The sequence below is a fragment of the Rissa tridactyla genome, chromosome 5 (assembly GCF_028500815.1).
Source record: "Rissa tridactyla isolate bRisTri1 chromosome 5, bRisTri1.patW.cur.20221130, whole genome shotgun sequence".
NCBI classification, from domain to species: Eukaryota; Metazoa; Chordata; class Aves; order Charadriiformes; family Laridae; genus Rissa; species Rissa tridactyla.
The window spans coordinates 8152356-8174769 of NC_071470.1; positions in this window are offsets into that span (position 1 = coordinate 8152356).

The window sequence follows — 22414 nt, forward strand, 5'->3', positions numbered from 1 at the left end:
ATATCTACTTAAAAAGCTTTGGGTCATTGCAGTGTCCAAATAATACTAAATACAAAAAGATAAAATCGCTATTACAAATAATTAACATATATTCTTGAAAAAAAACTTAACCTTCACTTTATTATTATGGTTATAGTCTTACCAACCAAAACACACATAGATGATTCTTGAGCACCAAAAATACATAAATAGCTAATTTTTTTAATTTTTTTTTTTTGGGGGGGGGAGAAGGGGCAATTTTGACAGAAATCCCTTTTAATCCAAGTTTTCATGTGATATAAATGCATTACATGCTAATGCATTATTTGTGCATTTCTTGCTCTCTAGTGAGAAAATAATGATGCAATCAGAGAGAAGAACCACTATCATGTAACTCTGGGGTCTACTAAACTATAGATTTCCTATTCATATAGCAGAAGTGGCAATTTTGTAAACAGCACATAGAAAAGCGTGCCCCAGCTAATTTACAAGCTAAAATATGAGAAAGGGTTAAAAATTATTTGATAGATAAGGAATTAAAAACATAGTTCATTGAGATCCAAGTACCTTATGGAGACTGAACGTTATTTAGTTGCCTAAATTATAGATTACCTGCTTTCTAACCCCACAGACACTTGAATTTCCAAGAGGCCTGAATGTCCTCACTGCCTAAGCGTCTCATTTTGAACACGAGGCTTCTTCTCACCTAACTAATTAACTGCTGAATTCTGTTTGGCATATTTTCTAAAACCATACCTAGCAAATCAGATGCCTTGAAAAACTCATCCAAAAAGAGAATGGAAAGGGCAAGAAGAAGATGTCGTGTTGCCCTTTGAATCAGCTGGTAGCTAGGAACATTCCCCAAAGCTGAAGAACTGGGCTCCAGCTACTTCCTTAACAAAGCTTCATGAGGATATGGCAAATTTCTGTCCTTTCTGCCCACGCCATCTGACTTGGTATTTAAATCGGGTTCAAATCTCCTCACCCAGAGAACAATCTCCTTCTTTCACCTCAGAGAAGACCTGTAGCAGTAATCTGCCAGACAAAAGGCAATCTTCCAGGTTCAACAGCATTTTGCGAGAAAGGGTTGACTCTGATAACTCACTCCAAGGTATTTTTATGGCTGTGAGCCTGAAGTGGGCAAGGGTACTCTTGGGAATTATAAACCGTGCATCAGAGAAGACAAGACTTAAACACATCCTTCAGAATTTCCTACTGACCACTTACACTATTTTACACTTAGATCCAGGTTCGGATTCATAACTTCATGGTACGTGCAAGTGTCCAAGTCAGGAACGAAGTCACTCTATTCCTTTTCTAGTAAGCGTGGAGAGAGAGAGGCTCCACTGTGTGGGTAGCTTAATTTTTGAGTGATCTGATTTACTCCCCGCAGAACACATATTTCTTCACTATCTACAGAGGGACCCTACCAAGCTAAGAGATTCCTATTTTATATGCCTCATTTAAGCTTCTAAAATTCAATGAGTATGGATTTGGGGTTGCAAGATTTATGTTTATCTCTTTTCAGTACCTAACTTTCACAAAAGTGAGTCAAGTCATTTGTGCTAGAGCTCTAGGTTTCGTCAACCAATCTTTCAAAAGAAGTGCTGTTAGAAATAGCCATCTTATCCCACTTTCCTGAGACTGGATCCAGCCTGCTACCTCAAATACAGAAATCAGGATTAAATCAGGAATTATTTGTAAGTGAAGAATGCCAGTAAAAACTGTTAACAGTATTAAGGACGAAGGAGTCAACCAGTTCTAATGACCATAGTAAAAGCAAAGGCTGATAAAAACTGCCTAGCCAATATGCAATTAAATATCAAACTATTAATGAATTTCAAGTTTTGTGTTCCAGATGAGAGAGTCCACCATTAGAAGAAATAGCTAATGACACATTTGCATTGTTCTCAAAGGAAATTCTTGTAATTAAGCATTAAAATTCAGCATAAACAGAGAAAAACCACTTGAGAGCCAATTTTTTTTTAAAAATAGGAGTTCAAAATGTAAGCAGCTAGCAGATATATTAAAATGAAGAAATACATAACTATTTTTGCAATAAGACACTGCTACATATGGGTTCCCATTTTAAACAGACAAATTTCTATTTGTTCACATATATATAGAACGGGTTTTTTACATGAAAATTAAGGATTCTTTATATTAATTGCATAAAAATAACACCAGTCTTTTAACTGATATATCTACACATTTTATGTGATACCGCAGCCATGGCTTTTTTCTCTTGTTCAAAACTGAAGAAAAACATTCAGGCAGAAATACAGAATTTTCTGGAAATGGTTTGCATTATCCTGTAATGGAGAGGCAAACTTCAGTCCATTACCAGGGAGAAACCAAAGGGCAAAAGCAAACAAAAAAGCCCAATTCTAAGGACGATTGATTAGCAGGACACCTGCAGCAGTACTGAAGCCACAATGTGATTTTATCTCACAGTGTGGTCTGAGGAGGAAACGACACTTTCAAGGAGATAACATGGCTCCCAAATATATTCCAAAATCTATTCACCCCTTCAATTCAGTCTTTGCAGACATACCCATACCTGCACTAAAGAATAAAAGTTACTGCACAGGCACTTGAATTTACAGAGAAGCAAAAAAGATGTCAGAGAAGAGCACGTGCCTGTATCAGCCTGGCCACTTACTAGCGAGTCAGAACTTTTTTAATAGTTTGTTCCACAATAAACTCACAAATTGCAAAACTAGCAGCTTCTAGGGAATGACTAGTAACCAATAATAATGATAGCGATGTTATTATTTTTTTTTTTTTTTTAAAAGAATGCTATACAAGGATTCACTTATCTTTCAAAAGAATACTTTGCTATCAGGACTGTTTCCTCAACAGAGCCTCAGTCACTGCCTAACAAGTATCATTTCAGTCTTGGTTAAATCTTATACTGGTCTCTGGCGTAGAGATAAATGTCATCCTCTCAGAGAAATCCCTCCTACTGCTATGAGATCTCTTTTCTTTGGTTGGCACTCAAGCCAGTTTTAAACCAAGTTTTCTAGAGTTGTAATTGTGCATTCATAGACTCACCTCTAGGTGGGAGGAAGCCTAGAGGGAAAACACAGACGTCTATACACACCCTTCCAATGCATACATCACCATTCTTTCTACATAATGTGGTATGTGTTCTTCATATGGTGCTGTGTCACATACTGGCCATAGAATTCCCTAATGTTAGACACCTGCTGGTTTTGCACCATTAACAGCTTCAACATAAACAACAGCATAATTCATATCTTCCCTACCTTTGTTACAGGAAGAGTTCCTTCTGCTTCTCTTCTCCAAGTCCTATTTTTAAGTGGTGAAGGATCAGACTTCTTTTTCTGGGGATAAAGCATGCAAAACCATCTCTAATTAATATCTCTACTAACCTTAAAAATAAGAAAATCAAGCATAACACTGTGGGCTAACATCTTACATTTGCCAGGACTATATCTACATTTCCAACTAAAGGTTCTGGTAGTAGCTGATGCGGTGGTTGGTACCACCACCATCTTTTTGACACGTCTTAAAACCTCAGCAGTTCTGAAGACAAAACTCTATCTCATCATACTGCTCACACCAGACAAGTTGTATCCGGTGATTCACAGAGATAAAAACAAGAACAAATCTTCATTTTCAGTGCACCTATAATGGGAAATCGTGTATCACCTCACCAGGTTCTTCTTCTCTTCCATCCTCTGACTTGAAAAACCCTAAATAAGCAAAGGAACTGCCAGGGGATAGATCTGCTTCAGGATAATTATTCAATCAATTCACTCAAAATAGTACCAGATGGGTGCTAGCTAGTTCTGCTCTATTTGCTGACTGTTCTCCTCCAGCTCACAGAACACTTTAAATTGAGTGGAAGAACAAGGGTTCGACAAGCAATGGGTGTTTGGTGTTTCCCTTTCCCACAGCCAATCTCAGTATCACGCCCATGGTACGCAACTGAGCTTAACTAGACATTTACTATCAAGGTCATACTGAGGTGATTCTGTATGGTATGTTCGATAGAATGAATAGTTTAGAAATGCATATGGTTCGCCACTAGTCCCCTGCGATCTACAACAAGCAAAGGAAACTTCAGGGTTTTTTGGCTTGTAAGCTGCAAAACTGCAGAAGATCATGTCACCAGGAAAGACGACCACCTCTTTTCAATAAAATCTCTGTCTAAGAAGCACACAGGCAAATAAATGACTAACTTTAATTCACTGCCATCAAAATCAATTGAAGAGAGAGGATATGGTGAAACCAGGAGCAGTTGGGGAGCTAAATAGCAGTTAGGTGCCATGCTGCTGCGTAGACTTGAGGCCCACCTAAAAATGAAGGCCCAGGTTATAGATACGCTTCACTAGTACTTTGTTCAGCGAGCCAGTGCATTGTGGGAATATTTTCAGCCATCTAATTCAACAAATACATAACGTGTATAGCAATCTGTTAAAACCACTGGAACTTTCAGATATTTAATTCGATGTCTAGCTTGGTAGGGTGGTACACACAAATTGCATAAAAAATTACACAAGAAGAAAGTAATGCTAATTTGAAAAATAACAGCAAGTTTTTACTACTTCTCTTAAATTTAATATTCTAAACACTTACTGAACCTAATAGTGATATTAATGAATAATGCTTTCAGAATAAAAAAAATGAAGGCAGGAATAAGACAAGGCTATTTTGCATTCAGGGTTTATCCATACAAATATGCGGTTTACGCAGATAAGCAGTCTTCATTCGTTATATATTTGTGTCATTTCTAAAACGGCTGCCTCTGAAAGGCTATGCTTCCACAGTCATTCTTGACTGTGAATAAAAATATGCTTCAGTGTTTCTCCATATGACTTTGCCTGATGCGCCAACATAAGGCACAATTCAGCTGCTCACTTCTCAACTGCGAAAGGACTTTGCTGCCATTGCTGCAGGGAAAAATAAATTAGTTGCAAATTATATGGCTGTTAATAAACAGCCATAACCAACTGGTAAAAGGCAATCCTTTGTAAAAACAAAAACCCTTTGAGAGTGTTTTTTATATTGGATGCAAACCGTAAAGGACTAGAAAGAATCTTTCAGCCAGAGACTGCGGTGGGGGATGTGAGAGTGACCTCTACGGTATTATCAGCTCCTGGAGGCAGAGAACTGAGGCAAGGAGAGGATGCTTCGGCTGATGAAAAGTTTGTTACTCTTGATCTGCTCTTTAAGACTTCTCCATATCTGGCTTTTGCAGACAGAATACCTTCTTTTCTGTCAGACCCTGCATTTGCCGTTCTGAGGCAGTAGGGCAGGTTCCTTCACTAAAATGTTTTTTTAAAAGCCTTCTTTAATCCGTCGATGTTCTCTCTGCACATGCATTTATACTCAATCATGAGCTAAGACCACACTTTCTTAGGTATGGGCCACTCCTTCCTCCCTCTTCCAGTGACTGTGTCCCTTAACCCCGCTGGCAGTCACACAAGGTGAGACATGCTCTGATGAAAACCCTGCAAATTAAAAATAAATAAATAAAAGTCTTCACCACCGCCTTGAGGGAAAATCCAGATGTGATCTATTTATTTCCTGGCCTCATCCACACTCTGAAAAAGAAAATCTCAGCAATGTGGCACAGTGTTCCATTAAAATTCACATTGCCCTGCGATTATGTATGTGGAATATGGATATTATTAAATTATTTTTCACTTTCACATTTGCCAAGACATAGCATGCTGCTACGTCTCTTATGTCTTACCAAGCTGCCAGTTCCTGCCTCCTCTCCGCCCGCTCCCCTTACCTGGTTGGGGGTGTCTCAAACTTTGCTTGCAGCCTCTTCCCCTCAGAAATCTTTCCTAGCAAGACAGAAGAAAACCTTTCTCATTGTCCTTCAAATATTCCTTTTGAATTCTGTTTTGTCTGTGGGACCTACACAGCTCTGAAGACGAGATCCTCATTATCGTGCTAACCAGTATTGGCACCTTGGGGTCCATCCACTGGCCCCACTTGTTTCTTCTCCCTAGTGAATCTTACATAGCAATCATCTTTTCATCCATACTTGAAGAGCACCTTGTGCACAAGATGTGAAGCGTTATTGGCAGATTCTGCCAAAAAGCTAAATAAGGTAATGAGAGAAGTTACTGCTGGGAAAGGACAGGGGAAAGAAAATGAAAGAAACAGCACAGCTGAAGCAAAGAAAATGTGAGGAAAGGTACAGGAAGGAATTGGAGCAAATATCTGATCAGCATGGAGAAACAATCTCCTCTGTTACAGTTGTGAAGACCATCTAAGGAGAAGTGTACGAACCCCCTGTAGGCTTCAGATCCCCCCTTTCTACTCGTGACAGAGCTATGCTCGCGGGAACCCTTTGTCTCTGCTCCCAAAGGCAACTTTTCTGAGCACAGCACCTACTAATTCCCTTTCACCTGAGCAGAACTAGGTTTTTTTCTTCTGGAAAGTTGGTCTGAATGCAACGCTTTGTGAATGCATCCCAAAGGATGAAAATCTCCCCCAAACATTTCTGGATCAAGAAAGCGGGGAAAGAAATAACCCGATCCAAGTCCCGGTTTTCTCCTCCCACTTTGTTACAGTTTGCAGTTGCTTTCCCCTGCAAAAGAAAGGTAATAGTCTTGGCATAAGAAATAGCCTATAAAAATGTATTCAACCCAAATGTTAGTTTCCTCAGTGCCAAATCCTCATTTACGGAAACATGTGTGCATGCTGGAATAAACTTTACTATAGTTAAATGGAGGGAAATCTTCTTTAGGCACACCAGGCAGGCTTGAGGCACCCTCTTGGATTCACCGTGATGAACCCTGCTGCCCTGCCTCGGAGGCAAAGTTTGCCTCTTGATTGGAAACAGATAGCCTTTAAGTGATTTCAGACCAACACACTTCATCACGCGAGTGCCCAGAACAAGAACTGAGGCACCCAAAATCTTCAGGAACTGTTCGGAGCAGCTCTCTAGATCTGAGCAATGCGCATAGAAAATCCTTAAGTTCCTAGTGGCAAAATCTAGAAGGCTTTGATTTTCCAACTGAGAATATTTAATATTGTCGCCTAAAAGCTAGTGTTGCCAAGGTGTTTGAGGCAAAACTCCTTCTCATACTCAGGCAAGGTGTTCCCCTTTACATCGAATTGCCATTTTCACTCTCACAGATATCACAGAATCACACAGAATCACAGAATGGTTCGGGTTGGAAGGGACCTTAAAGATCATCTAGTTCCAACCCCCTGCCCTGATCAAACATTGATGAGGCAGATGGTTCCAAATACATTCAACAGCCCAGTATTGAAGGTAGTTTCAAATTGCTCCCCTGACAAACTCTGCGCGTTGAACTTCAGCCCAGCACACCTCCACCTCAGCTGAAGGACCAAACAACCAGGCCATTGATCATCCTTTTAGATGAAACATTTAGAGACAGGCTGCAGCTTATAAATAAATCAATATTTATGGGCCAGAGGGAGAAGGGAACAGTGACAGACTGACACAGAGGCTTATGGAAGCAGTTATGATACTCCTGTGGGAGTGTTCAGTTCAAATCCCCGCTCCAATAAATATTTATTAACTTATAAAATTGGGACAACTTGGAAAACAATGGGCATGTTTGCTCCAAAATACCCTGCCTACTAGTTAGGACATTCCTCTAGGCTTACTTGTGACAAAGTGAACGCTAATTCTTGCTGGCATGGCATGAAGATGTGTCCTTGAGACAACACTACATGAGAGCAGACTTCACAGCTCACATTCTCTAATGGAACCAAGTTCTTAACTATCTGTGAGTAAATCGCCATAGGCCCTGTTACTCTCTTCAGTGTTTCTTCCTGTCCAGTTTAAGTCATTTAGCTTTCAAATGTCTATGTTGTTTTTTTTTTCTTGGGCAAATAATTGTCTCCAGACAAGATGATGAGAATATCTTATTGCAGATGAGGATGCCCAACCCAAGGCTGTATCATTTCACATGTTACAGTACCTAAATTCTTTTCTGAATCTAACCCTAACTGTTTTGTTAGAATGGATATTACTAATCAGAGATTTGGCTCTTTAATACAAAAACAGAAGAATGCAAAAATAGGATTAGACCAGATAATCAGACAACTCATTGTATGCTATCTGAAATCCTGCACCATTCCTAGAAGAATTACATCACTCCAGGAATTATTCAACCAGAAAACAAGCAAAATCTCTTTTTGACTCCAAGTAAATCAAGCATGCAGGAGGTGCTGGTCAGGATTTTCAGTTCTTGTTTGCTTCAAGTCCTAATGCTCTTGAGAAAAGAAAACTGAAAGGAAAACATGCCAAAACATACAGAATAACATTACATAGCCATACTCTCTATAGGTTAAATTAAAGACAGGAAGAAGCCTCCTTCACTCTTACAGCGCTGTGAGCTCTGTAGGCTCATACATGCTCCATGTAACTACCAACTTCACAACCACACACGCATATTTTATCTTTTTAAAAAAAAGCAATTTTATATTCTTTTTTTTTTTTTTCCATTTTTACTGCATTCATAATTTCCCTGCCACTGTTACAGTGAAGGATCAGTGCCACCTACAGACAGGGATCAGAGCAGAGCACAACTCAGTCAGAAGGAAGGTAAATGAAAGCACATCAAATTTTAAGCCCCAGACCTTCTAGGTAAAACAGTCCCTCGGTGAAGAGAAAGGGCTGACATCAAGATTCACAGAAATACTCAGATCTCTTTATCTTCTCATACTTACTGATCACAAGCATTTCCTCAGCAAGTCACTACAAAAGATGAATTCTGGATGCTGCACTTGGCTGTCTCAGGTTTCCAAATGCAAATCTCATACACAGATGAATAAAGCAGAATACACTGCTGTCAGCTCCTTTTCTGTGCATCTAGTCAATTTTGATTGGTTGTTATCTGAGTCAGTTCAAAGGGGAAAAAGTCTTCCCCCTCAGTTATGAGTGCCAATTAGATTTGGGTTTAATGATCCAGATAAAATTAAAACCAGCCCAACTTCTCACCCCAAACTAAACTACATTAAACCAAACCTAAAACTTCAGAAGAGATTACGGGAAGGCTGGCAGAGCAGAGCTCATTAATCAAGCTAGTTTAAGCGTTGGCAGTGGCTTGGTTTCTCTTCTCTCTGGAGGAAGGAAGGGAGCAGAGGGGACTGGGTTGTCTTCTAGTCTAATCTCATTAAACCCAAGCCAGTTTGCATGCCCTTTCTGCCTCCATACATGTATGAACGCGCGCGCGCACACACACACACAAACGTGCGTAACTGTGATGGAAAGGCATTAAACAGTTACATCTAAATACTTTGGGGTTTTTTCTTGTAATAAAGGTTAATCTATCAGCATTGTAAGAGCAGGGAATTCATCCACCTCATCCAGAGACCTGTGGTCACGGCACCGTGAAGGCTTTCGCCCAGGCAGGGGTGGCTGCCATGTGTGGAGAAACAAATGATGCTTTGAAAGGCGGCACGTGACTAATTGGCGGTGTTGGCTAGAAGAAACACGCAGGAACTAAGGCCCATGAGAATAAAGAAATCAAGCCTTTTCTTTCTTCTTCTGCTCTACACTTCCTGCATAACCTTGTTGCAAGTCTCTGGGAGACTAAGTTTGCTATATGTTAAAGAGGGTTAGTGGTACTTACTTACCTGACAGGTATGAGATTAGGTTAAACTTAGCTAAAGCCCTGAGACTCTCCCAGGGAGAAATCATTTGGAGAAGTAGTTATTAACTATTAGTGCCGTACTGGCATACTGCAGGCAAACTCAGCAGCTTTGGGGATTTTAAAAGAGGAGAGGAGGAAGTCATTGCTGACCTCTCCTTTTAAATCTTGCTTCAAACTTTGACCTTCTGTTTCACGTAATAGGACAAATATTGTTTTATGACTTGCCAGGAATTTCTCCCAAATTATTTATTGCCAACATTCATTCTACCTGGAAACAGTCTGAGCACAAAAGAATGAAGAAAAACAGGCTCAAAGATCTTCAGTGCAGCATAGCAGTCTGTTAAAAAAAGTGACGAGATTCTGCTGTAGAAACCATGTTTTACGCATTTCCTTCTTTATTTTGAATCTTCTCTTTGAACAAAAGAAGTGATGAGATAGCAAAAAAATAAATACTGAAGTCATAGAAAATAATTTCTTAAAATTAGATTATGTTCTATACATTCTCAACAGGCTAATTTTTTTTAAAGTAAAAATTCTGCAGATCTGCTAGTTCTTTATCTCTGACTTTTTAGACGGATGCTCAGCTCATAATAGGTCTTCATAACCTTAGAGAAATGTTTTAATTCCTTAAGTGACCTTTCACAGTCTGTTGATTGCTGTTAGATGCACACGCAAAATACATAAAATATACTTTGGCTATCTAAACCCCAGTCAGCATAAGAGTAGATTATATTGTATAATTAAGATAGATAGTGTGTACTTTCACAATTTAGTGAATTTAAAATCCAAAGATTATTAAATATCTCTGTATCCATCTCACAAAGCATAGTTAAAATAAGCTAAACTGTCTTGTACTTTATAACTGGATCAAATTGATTTGAAATAGCAATTTCCTAAAGCTCTGCAGAACTGATGTAAATCAATTATTCCAGATGAATGAAGCTCACAACCTGCTCATCTATCTTGCAGTGTGGGAATGTTCTTCATTTATTACCATCAGGGCCTGCTTTTGAACTATGCCCTCCAATTTTTCTACATTTGAATGATACACCACTAGAAAAGAAGTCAAAAAACAAAACCTGGGTTCTTCAACAATGTTTTGGTAAGACAGCAGCACTATCAGAACAACTCAGTGTTCCTCAGCAGGGAGAAATGGGTTACACCTACGGCAGGAAGTTTTACATTCTAACCTTTCCTGCCAGCATGCTGTAAGCTTTGGACCAAACAATTATCCCACCTTCCCTATTATTACCTCTGTAGAGTAGAAAAAATAGTATTTAAATCAAAGAGAGATGATAATATTAAAATCAAAGAGAGGTGATTATTTAGTTATGTTGACCAAGCACGCTGGAAAGTGTCAGGTTCAGTACTCAGGCCAAGTATCACTACAGAACCGTGCATATAATATTTATTCATCCCGAGTACCTTAGCATTTTCTGAACAACAACATTTGCTAGGGGAATTGGGTTGTGGGGGGAAAACGTCAGAAGTGAACTAAAGCTAAACTATGTCATAGGTTAGAAACGGTGCTAACAACAGAAACTTATTCAGCAGTCATTGTCACACGAAGGCATGACTGCCAGATGTTTATTTTACCTGTTAAAAGATGACTAGCCACCTTTTTTTTCATCTTCTAGATACCATTTACTTTAAGTCTGACGTCCTCATTTAGAATGACATGCGAAACCTCTTTTGATGCGCGTTTTAATTATGTTAAGGTTTAGAAGCAGGAGTACAAGTCAAGCTTTTTATTTTTTCATGAATATGTTCATTATTTATAGATATTTCTACTCCTCCTATCAAAGTAGCTTCTGTATGCCAGAAATTCAGTCTGCAGTATAACCCGTCCCTACATTCCCTCCTAGATTCTGCAAATAAATTCCTTTTGGATTTTAATCTCTCGTGAAGTTTGGTACATTTTGTTATGAAAATTTAACTAAAAAATTGTTAGTCTACTTTGTTTTCCATTAATAAGAAAGGAAGAAGGAAACAGAGAAACTCAGTCCTGAAACAAGCCTCCTCTATTCTCTATTCAGTGCAACATCTTCTGTAGGGATGTTGTCTGGATATGGCATGGTCGGTAGGAGTCACTGCCGTGACTGGACCCAGCTTGTGCTAAGTCAGCCCAGGCATCACTGGGGAGAGGGCTTGATGGTGGGAGCCACGTGGATCATGGGGACCCCAGACCAGCCGTGACATGGCAGGAGGTGTAGTGCCAGCGGGGCCAGGGCAAGACCCTTGGCTGAAAGCAGCCTCCAAAGACCAGAATGAGCCATGACGTTATGATGCTGGAGCAGGTCCAGAGAAGGGCAACAAAGCTGGTGAAGGGTCTAGAGCACAATTCTGATGAGGAGCAGCTGAGAGAGCTGGGGTTGTTCAGCCTGGAGAAACGGAGGCTGAGGGGAGACCTTCTCTCTCTCTACAACTAGAATCATAGAATCATAGAATGTGTTGGGTTGGAAGGGACCTTCAAAGGTCACCTAGTCCAACCCCCCTGCAGTCAGCAGGGACATCTTCAACTGGATCAGGTTGCTCAGAGCCTCATCAAGCCTGGCCTTGAATGTCTCCAGGGATGGGGCATCTACCACCTCTCTGGGCAACCTCTTGCAGTGTCTCACCACCCTCAGTGTAAAGAACTTCTTCCTAATGTCTAATCTAAACCTGCCCTACTCTAGTTTAAAACCATTGCCCCTCGTCCTATCGCTACATGCCCTTGCAAACAGCCCCTCCCCATCCCTCCTGTAGGGCCCCTTCAGATACTGGAAGGCCACTATAAGGTCTCCCTGGAGCCTTGTCTTCTCCAGGCTGAACACCCCCAACTCTCTCAGCCTGTCTTCATAGGAGAGGTGCTCCAGCCCTCAGATCATCTTCATGGCCTCCTCTGGACCCGTTCCAACAGGTCGATGTCCTTGTGCTGAGGGCTCCAGAGCTGGACACAGTACTCCAGGTGGGGTCTCAGGAGAACAGAGTAGAGGGGCAGAATCACCTCTCTGGATCTGCTGGCCACAGTTCTTTTGATGCAGCCCAGGATGCGATTGGTCTTCTGGGCTGCAAGCACACATTGTTGGCACATGTCCAGCTTTTCATCCCCGAGTACCCCCAAGTCCTTTTCCGCAGGGCTGCTCTCTATCACATCGTCCCCCAGCCTGTACTGATAACGAGGATTGTCCCGACCCAAGTGTAGGACCTTGCACTTGGCCTTGTTGAACTTCATAAGGTTTGCTCAGGTCCACCTCTCTAGCTCTACCTGAAAGGAAACTGCAGCCAGGTGGGGATCAGTCTCTTCTCCCAAGTTAACAGCAATAAGACAAGAAGAAATGGCCTCAAGTTGCACCGTGGAGGTTTAGATCAGATATTAGGGAAAATTTCTTCTCCAAAAGTGTTGTCAGGCATTGGAACAGGCTGTCTAGGGAAGGGGTTGGGTCACCATTCCTGGAGATGTTTAAAATACATGTAGATGCGGCTGTTAGGGACATGGTTTAGTGGTGGACCTGGCAGTGCTAGGTTAACAGTTGGACTCAACGGTGTGAAGGTTTTTTCCAACCTAAGCTATTCTATGATTCTGTGGCCTCCTTGCAGGGTGCCCGAGGGCCTCTCACCATGGCCGGCAGCAGTCCCAAGCCCCACAGCCCAGCCCCTGGAAGCGGGAGCAGGAGCCCAGTGCTGGTTCCCTGCACTGCTCCCCAGTGTTAATGAGGTTAGCTATGCAGACTGAAATCCAACTCCCCCAAATGCTTTATCATGTAAATATTAGACAACAATATATTCAAGGACACAATGCATAAAGGGTCAGACTGCTCAATGCAGAAATCTCTTCATCTGTAAAATAAGATGCTAATAACATTCTCTAATTAAAAAGACACACAAACTCTTTAAAAAGCCATAGATCTCAAACATTCTTCAAAGGTAATCATTTTCACAGCTGAAGAATGAGAAAATTGAGTAGCAATTACAAGTTTTTCGCCGGTGCTCAAAACCAAATGAGTACGAGGGCTGGATTTCATGAATGTTAAGTTAAATCTTCACAAGTGTTTGACAGGAATGACAGAGGCACAGTAGATCTTGCCCTAGGACAAGGGGATGGATTAAATAACAATTAAGGTGACTTCTAATCCTTTGATACTAATGCTAGACTGCCGTGTCGCTCTGCAACGTTTTAAATCTCTTTGTAGATGAGGGCAGGTGCTGGACTAACCACTTGATGTTATCTGCATCCTCATGTAAATGTAGGCAGACCTTTATGCAAAAAATGCTAATGCAAAAGCAGTTATTGGCATTTTGAAGATACGACAGGCAGGCTCTGCCTTCTTTATGAAATAAAAAGCCCTTTCTTTTGGTAAACATTTTTGTGGAGATATTATTGTGACAAGCAAAATTTCAATAGATCATAACAGCATAACATACTGTATATCTGTTGGGTAATGTGATTGGCAATCTTCTAGATATGTACCATCTGTGCCGAGGGCATTGAAAAGTTCTTTGAAAATTCAATTATTTGATTATGAAATATTTCTTTTTGCTGAATTTTGTAAAACTGCTTTCAGGATTGAATAGCGCAAGCCTAGAAAATGGCTTGTGTCCCTGGACTGATACATAATAGATCTTGATTCCTCACAAAGCAGACAATGAGCACTCCGTAGCACAGTATTACAAATAGGAAAGAAGCTTGTCTTTTTTTTTTTTTTATATGTCTCAGACATATCCATTTTATTTTTCAGATAGGAATATAATGAAAAATCCTATGCAGTCAGTTCAGAGAAAGAGTAAGTGACCTTCAGTTTGTTTTTCTGATACAAATATCAGAGTGTTCTTAATGCCAGTATGTTGTATCTCCTTTAACAAGCCAAATATTTTTGCCAGAGGGAAATATAATTTCCTATTTTTACCTTTTGAACAGGCATTATACAAACATGAGCCAGTTGTAATTGCAAAATTGTTGTCTCATCTGAACTGCATGTCACATCAGTTACCTTCAATACAAAGAAAAAGCACCTGTACTTGCCTTTGGTTCTCCATCTGCACTTTCTAAATGGCTCTAAGACCTCAGGACTCCTTTGCCTCCATCCATCACAGTCTCTCTGCCTCTGGCTGCGCATTTTCAGTAGACACTGGAAAATATATTAATATGACACTTGTAGGATTATGCAGTATACAACTATGAAAGCAAGTACTGGGGTAAGGAGCAGTCAAAAAGTCACAGTCTTTTATCTTGCAAGAGAGATTTGCACCTTCAGAAGGCAATGGTTGTCTCATCATTCTAAGACCCACATTGGAAAAAAATACTGTGCTCTGAAGAGCTGCTGAAAATCAGTGCAAATGACAAACACCCTTCACTTCGCATTCAAAAATAATTCCATTATTTGCAGAAATAAGACTTTGCAACCAACCACAGAGAAGGAAAGAGCATCTAAACGGAGCTTACTTTACTTACTAACTCTCAGCAGATCAAGAAAGTATTAATAGACAGATAAATAAAATGGGGGACATCTTTCTGCTGGGGTCACAGAGCATTTCAGGATAGCAAGTATCAATAGGATACACTTATCTGTCCCTGCAGTTTTGGGTCACATAACATCTACTACAATGGCGTCTACTCTGTTACAGGTGGTCTTGTAACATACTAGAAGAAAACAGATTGCACGGATTCTAGGGAAGACCAGGGAAATAATGGGAAACAATACCCAAGCTCCAACAAATTCAAGAAACGCAAGATGAAAACTTTTGGAGGCAGAGACTACCTGGGAAGAGGAGAGAGGCAGACAGAGGAAAGCACAAACGCTTTTCCTACTGCACTTTTTATGCCCAACTCCGGATGCAGAACGCTGTTCTAGAAAAAAAAAATCCTTCAAGTGAATAGAATTACTTTTTTGATTTTTAAATACAGTGAAAGAACCAGAAATCTTAGTCTAACTACTAATCAGCTAATTACAATAGCTTTAAGAGCCCTCATTTTGGGAAACCTCTGTTAAAACTAAAAGCATGGAAAGAAAAAGATATTTCAAACATTCCTTTCAAAAAGACTTTTTTTAAGCTTTTTTGACAATAATGACCTACGGGAGGTTTGTTTTACTTGATAATTCTAAAAAGATAGCTCATGGCAGTGGAATTACTGCCATTTGCTTTAAGGATAGACTAGGGGAAGTGAATGTGAATTAGGATGAATGCTCAAAAAAGAACCTTTAAAATATGAGATATTTGCAGCTAATAAATTACAGGGAACTTAATAGATTTACATTCTGCATCTCAGTAAAAGTATTATACTTCAAAAAGATTAATACACTCACTTCTCACCATGACAAGGGAAAATGTTCTAGTGTCCATGTCTACAGTTTCTACTGGAGACAACAGATGTTCCACGCAACCTCTATCTGGATGGAAAAGCTATGAAACTATAAAGGCTAAAATATGTGAAGGCTTCAAATATTTCCCTGTGGAATTTTCAAATACTGTTAAGGTTTTGCATCTATACCGTGTTATTTTTTGGTCAGTGTTTGTCTGATTGCTTCTCTGACTAGTCCTGCTCATACATTCTTTATTATATTTAATTGCTCTGTAGGTTTGGGGATTTAACTATTGCCGTAAAGAAACACTTTATTATTGGGTTTTTTACAATTCTTCCATAAACAGTTTTTATTCCAAATCAGACAAAAGTAGCCCCATAAATCTGCCAGGGAGCCCAGTAATGACTACATTTACACGCCTTAAAGGTAAGAATGAGAGAGAGACATAGTAAAATTTTAATTAATCATTACAGCATGAGAGTCTAAGTCAAGTCCTATTGCTCTTAACTGACGACTATCCTACTTTCAGAGAACTTCTTAGAAGGGCATAACAAGACCTGATCTCCTAATATATGTCCTAAAGTGTTTGTATTTCAAGATTCGGACAGAAGGTTACTTGAATCTTTAAACACACGTTTTCTTTAAAATACAATTAACCAAATTGTGGCATTGCCTCAAACATTCCAGAATTTTTGTGAACAATTTTTAGAGACTATGGAACAGAATTCGGTGGAGACATAGGTTAAATTAATTAATTGCATGAAAATGGAAAATCTATGCATTGTTCTTTTATATGCAGGACATGTGTAGAAGTAATTGAGAATTATTTCCAGGGGGAAAGGTCTAGACAATTAAAAAGAAAATATTTTGAAATGGAAATGTCATTAGACGTGAATCAGTTGTGACACTGTGACAATAATTTGAACACAAATCAATACCTGTTGGAGCAGGTCCAGAGGAGGCCACAAAAAATGGTCAGAGGGCTGGAGCCCCTCTGCTGTGAGGACAGGCTGAGAGAGTTGGGGTTGTTCAGCCTGGAGAAGAGAAGGCTCCAGGGAGACCTTAGAGCCCCTTCCAGTCCCTAAAGGGGCTACAGGAAAGATGGGGACAAAGTTGTTATCAGGGCCTGTTGTGATAGGATGAGGGGTAATGGTCTTAGATTAAAGGAGGGAAGATATAAATTAGACGTACGGAAGAAATTTTTTACAATGAGGGTGGTGAGACACTGGCCCAGGTTGCCCAGAGAGGTGGTAGATGCCGCATCCCTGGAAACATTCAAGGTCAGGTTGGACGGGGTTCTGAGAAACCCGATCTAGTCGAAGATGTCACGGCTCATTGCAGGGGAGGTTGGACTAGATGACCTTTAAAGGTCCCTTCCAACCCAAACTAATCTATGATTCAATAGTTGAAATGCACTTTCTAGCTTATAAACATCACAATATTCCTAAACACTTTTAATACATCCTAAAATTATTTGTTTTGTTCTAGACTCTGCTAGTTTACTATTGGATGGTACAGAAGTATAGCAAAACCACTGCAGACCATGGGTTCATTACTCACATGGAATAAACTTTTTGTTGCCTTTAGCAGTTCTGAATTTGATTTGTATAGTGCTATTCTTTTATTCCATCTCTAAAGTTTTCCCTCTGCCACCTTGATGCGGATTTTAGAATATGTTTAATCCAGACTAATTCCAGGTAATTAAAAATCTGTTCATCACATTGACATGGCTAATAATCAGCAGAGACACTATTCTGTAAGTCACATAAGATGGAGATGAGAAGATTTGTCACCTAGAAGCGCTGGCAGGTTATATCAGTACTGTAAGAGATAAACATTTTTTTAAAGGCTCATATTAAGGAAAAGTAAAGGCACCTCACATATTATTTGTTTGATGGATCTATACCTGCTTAATTAAACACAAATTGCCAAATCTGTGTTGGTCCAAGGAATTCCTACACCATTTCTTTCAATCCACAGGACCAAACATTCCATCACCATATGGACTAGATGATCTCCAGAGGTCCCTTCCAACCAATCATTCTGTGATATGAAGAGTTAAATATCAGATCGCATCAGACTTGATATAGAAAAGCAATTAGATACTAAAAAGTTATTGGACAGTAAGACCCTGCTTTTTTGAGCACTAGGACGTTTCTACTTCCATTCCCTTTGGCTGTGATAGGAGTGAGCAGAGCTTCAGCAAGGAGTATTTTGTCAAACAGAGCTCCACTTTTCTCTCAGTAGAAACGTCCTATAGTCAGTGTAGGCTCATGAGCAAAATACCCAGGTCCCAAACACTGAAATTTTTGGTACCTTCCATCTATTTTTGAGTAGGCCCATTTTAATTACAGTGGGCTAAAGGAGGTCGGGGGGGGAGGTTGCAAAGCTGTGTATATTATTACAATAATTGAGATTTACACAGGATATGTTACAGGTTATTACAAATTGGCCTGCTATTATCTGATGCATTGAGAGTTTAGTATTTGAAGCTATTGATAGCTTTGTAATTACTCCTAAATAGAAAGCCTTATGCATCACAAAATGTTCATGATTTTAGGCTAGCCATCAGCTGAATTAAATCAACTGTTCCCAGGCATCAGCATGCATATTGATGTAAAATCCAGAAAACATTGTTAGAAATCCAGAAGTTGGAACCCATGTTCATAGAGAGAGTTACTTTTTTTTTTAAAGAAAAAAATAAGTTCTTATTTAATTCATACTTCTGACAAAAAGTAATCCATTCTGAACTTTATATCTTCCCTAAGAACTTTATATCTCCCCTAAGTGCTCAGGAATCCTTACAGCACCCCGAGAGTTTGTCTACTGGCTGTTCCTACCACCCCTAGATCCTGCGCATTTTAAAACTGAATGAGATATGCAGTTATCTTTAGGTTTCCTGGCTATCTCCCACCTGTTCCTACACTCGTCAGCCTTACGCTTTTTCCTAATTTACTGGTCACTTTTTCCAGGGAATCACTATGTTCTACAGGATTACTTATTCTTCTCATGAAGTTTTATGTGTTACTGGCATCTTCCCTAGAATTAATTTTACTTTTAGTTACATCTCGCTATGGTGTTAATAAATTTTTCCTTTCATTTTCAAAGTTCTATTTTCTACTTCAGTGACTTCTTGTTTCTTTCTGATTCAGAAGGCTGTATCTTTCTAATATCTTTTACAATTTTTCTTTCATCTTCAACCTTTGGTTTTCTCATCAGTTTAGCAAGATGCCCTAACAGGTTCTGTGCCTCCTTCCAAGAAAATGAATGATCATAGTGTAGATTTTAGGATTTCTATCTATACTGTTGATCTTTTCCCTGCTGTTTTCCTCCATCTTAACAACAATGGATAATAGGAAGACAATAATAAGTCCGGCTTCTTATCATGCTATAGAAATGGTATGGGTTTTAGAATAAGTTTAGGTGAAGAAAGAAAAACATTGGGAGTCAATGAAAAAAACCAGACACTGTACTGTGAATGAGAAAGACTTAACCTTGGTACCATAAAAATATCCATGTAAGTTTAGCTTTAGATGACTATGAATCACTAACTGCCTGATTAACCAGACAAAATATCATGAGCAGCCATGCAGATATTTCAGTCCAACCAATCTAATCTAGTTCAAAATTTTTTACATATTCTTGTATAGTGGCCCATAAGGAACAAGAATCGTCTTTTTTTATGCTGGGACTTAGCAGAATCAAACAAGACGTATGGAGAAATTAATTCTTCCACTTCTTTCACTAAGAATAACTTGCAGTGGTGTGGACAACACCTGACCTCCATCTTCTCAGGAGATTGTTTGCACCATTTTACCTTTATTAAAGAAAAATATAATAGCCAAAGAAAGATAGCCCTTTGCTCTTTGCCTTAGTTCATTTTACTTGATATAATTCAGCTTGAAGCAAGATCAAGAAATCGGCCCCCACTGCTCAATGTGTGCTTTATCCTATATATAAGATCACTACAAGAACTATACCATTTAAGATTTCCTGAGAATTATTTGCTATGGCCCAAAAGGCCAACTGCTCTTTGCCCTGAAAGTCTTTTTAATTTTGAAAATATAAAGGAGCATTAGCAGTAATGAAATGCAGTTGTAACGTCTCCAAACCAAGCTGTGTTCAGAGTGAAATAACAATGGAATGGCGAGATACCACGATAATGCTGCAATATAGTCTTCAGCTGTGCCAAACAAAATATGCTGCAGCTGAAGAAACTTTTGTTTGAAGACATCCTCTTCTTCATAAGCTAAGTCCATGCAGTAAAGTAATAAAAAGAAATAAACCAAAAGATCTCAATACAAGGAAACCTTACGTAGGCAGGTGACTTCTGACATGGAAAGCCAGTCTCTCAGCTGTAGGAAGGGGACACCACCCAAAACCCAAACGCTTAGAAGCGAGAAAAAACCAAATAAACAGAAAAATCTAAACATTCATAATTCTATGGCCCAGATACTTTTCTTGTCACAAGCAACTCAAAAGTATGTTCTGTGGGTTTTTTTATTTATGGGTCAAGTGTTTTCTCTTTTTTTTTTTTTCAGTCAATCCCGCCACTCTCAAGTTTCCCGATTGGTCAAAGGAAGTCTGAGATATCCTTGAATTTCTCCATGTGTTTATATTGAAATAGATTAGTCGAGAAGTCTTTTTATCAGTCATGAAAGTATCTAGCAGGCAAGGAAAGAAATGGCTGAAAGTGCAAATAAATTGCAGTCCCCTAATCTCTGCAGACAGTACATTTCCAGGAAGAAGCACCAATGTAATTTGTTCTGCCTCCCCCACAATGAAAAAGTCTACAAATGAAAAGTTCTAAGCTGGATCAGTTAAAAAACATTTATAGATATGGGTTAGAGACAGGAATTGTTCAGAAACTGAGAAGTCATTCAAATTGCAAAGTGAGTCATTAACATATGTAGATTGCTCACCTAATGTATGATCTTGAAACATGCACTCAGCTGTGGCTTCAGTGGAAAACTTGAAATCAATCTTAAAAATACATCGAGAGACAAATTCTAACCAGTATTCATAAAACTAATGTGCTTTTGAAGGAAAAAATAGAAGTACGGGCAGAAGTCAGACATTCATTTCACATATATTTATAACTGGATTTTAGTTAATGTGGAACAGCACCACTTCTTAGGGCCATATAGGGATAAATCTATAAGGAGACACTAGTACTGTCATGTTCAATTTTTAAACACCTAGAAATTTAGGCACCCAGCAGCAGTATTCAAAGCATTCAGCAAGCTGAGTTGCAAACCGTCATTGGGAAGAAAAGATTCCAAAGAAATTACTCCATCCCCCAGATGTAATAAAGTAATTACATCTGTTCATGAGCTCTCCACTAGGATTAGTTTCCTAAATGAGAACATCTTTTTTTCAGGGGAAAAAATAAATAGAGCTAGAAACATCTTTTTAATATCTAAATAAGATTCTAATTACAACAGCACTCACTTATAGGTAATAAGCCCTATCACCTATTCCACTTCATTTGTAATTAGACCTAAGCCCGTAGTTAGATATGCTGACAATTAAGCTGCACCAACAGTGTTTGCCTTGCACTCCTCTTTCCCAATCCTTCTTTTGTCTTTCTCTCTTTATCCACTTAAAAGTTTATTGCTAGTCCAAAATAAAACAGGAGACACGGAAAGACACTCTCTTTACATACGGCAATATTTTCCGCGGCAGTAGTAATGCAGACACAGTACTCCGGCTCCTCTAGTCTGCCTGTGGTTCTTTACATCGTGTTCAGCAACCGAACAGGTAATTGGAAGCTCTCCTTAGCACAAAGGTTGGGTACCCAAAGTGAAATATAGCGTGGATCCTTCTCAAGGATTAGTTCACAGCTTCTGAAAAGTGATCAGAAGGCTCAAACCCAATTTTTGGAATTTGGACATAACAGAAATAGAATAAAAATCACAAGACAGTACCACAGTTTTCAGGGTGAAAACCTTTATAAGTACTGTACTTGTATATATGCACACTTATATACTGTACTGTGTAAGCACTGTCCCACTCTAGGGGGACTAATGTTAATTGCTTCTATTACACGCCCACAGGTCTGAAATAAATAGCATGGTGCCCCTAATTTGACAACTAACAAGTAGTTAATACAATAATGAAATTTTTGTAATATTTACAAAATTATTTACAAACTATTTACAAACTATTTACAAACTATTTACAAACTATTTACAAACTATTTACAAAAAATAATTTTTACTTTCCAGATCCAAAGAGAAACACATTTACTACTCTATGGGATTCTGATCAGAAATTATGTGAAAAAAGTTGCATTTAGATTCCTTTTTGATTATGGTGTCACAATCTCATTCTGAAAATATTTCTCATTCAGAAGTGGACAGAAGTGTATCATGAGGGTATCAGAGGACTGAATCCTGGTTTGTTCTAAAATATAATTATTTCTACCATAATCTAGGTTTATGGAATATTCATTATAAAAATCTATCGATTTTCTTGATATTATTTTTATATATATATTTATTGCTTTATGCATACATTTATTCAAGTATATACATA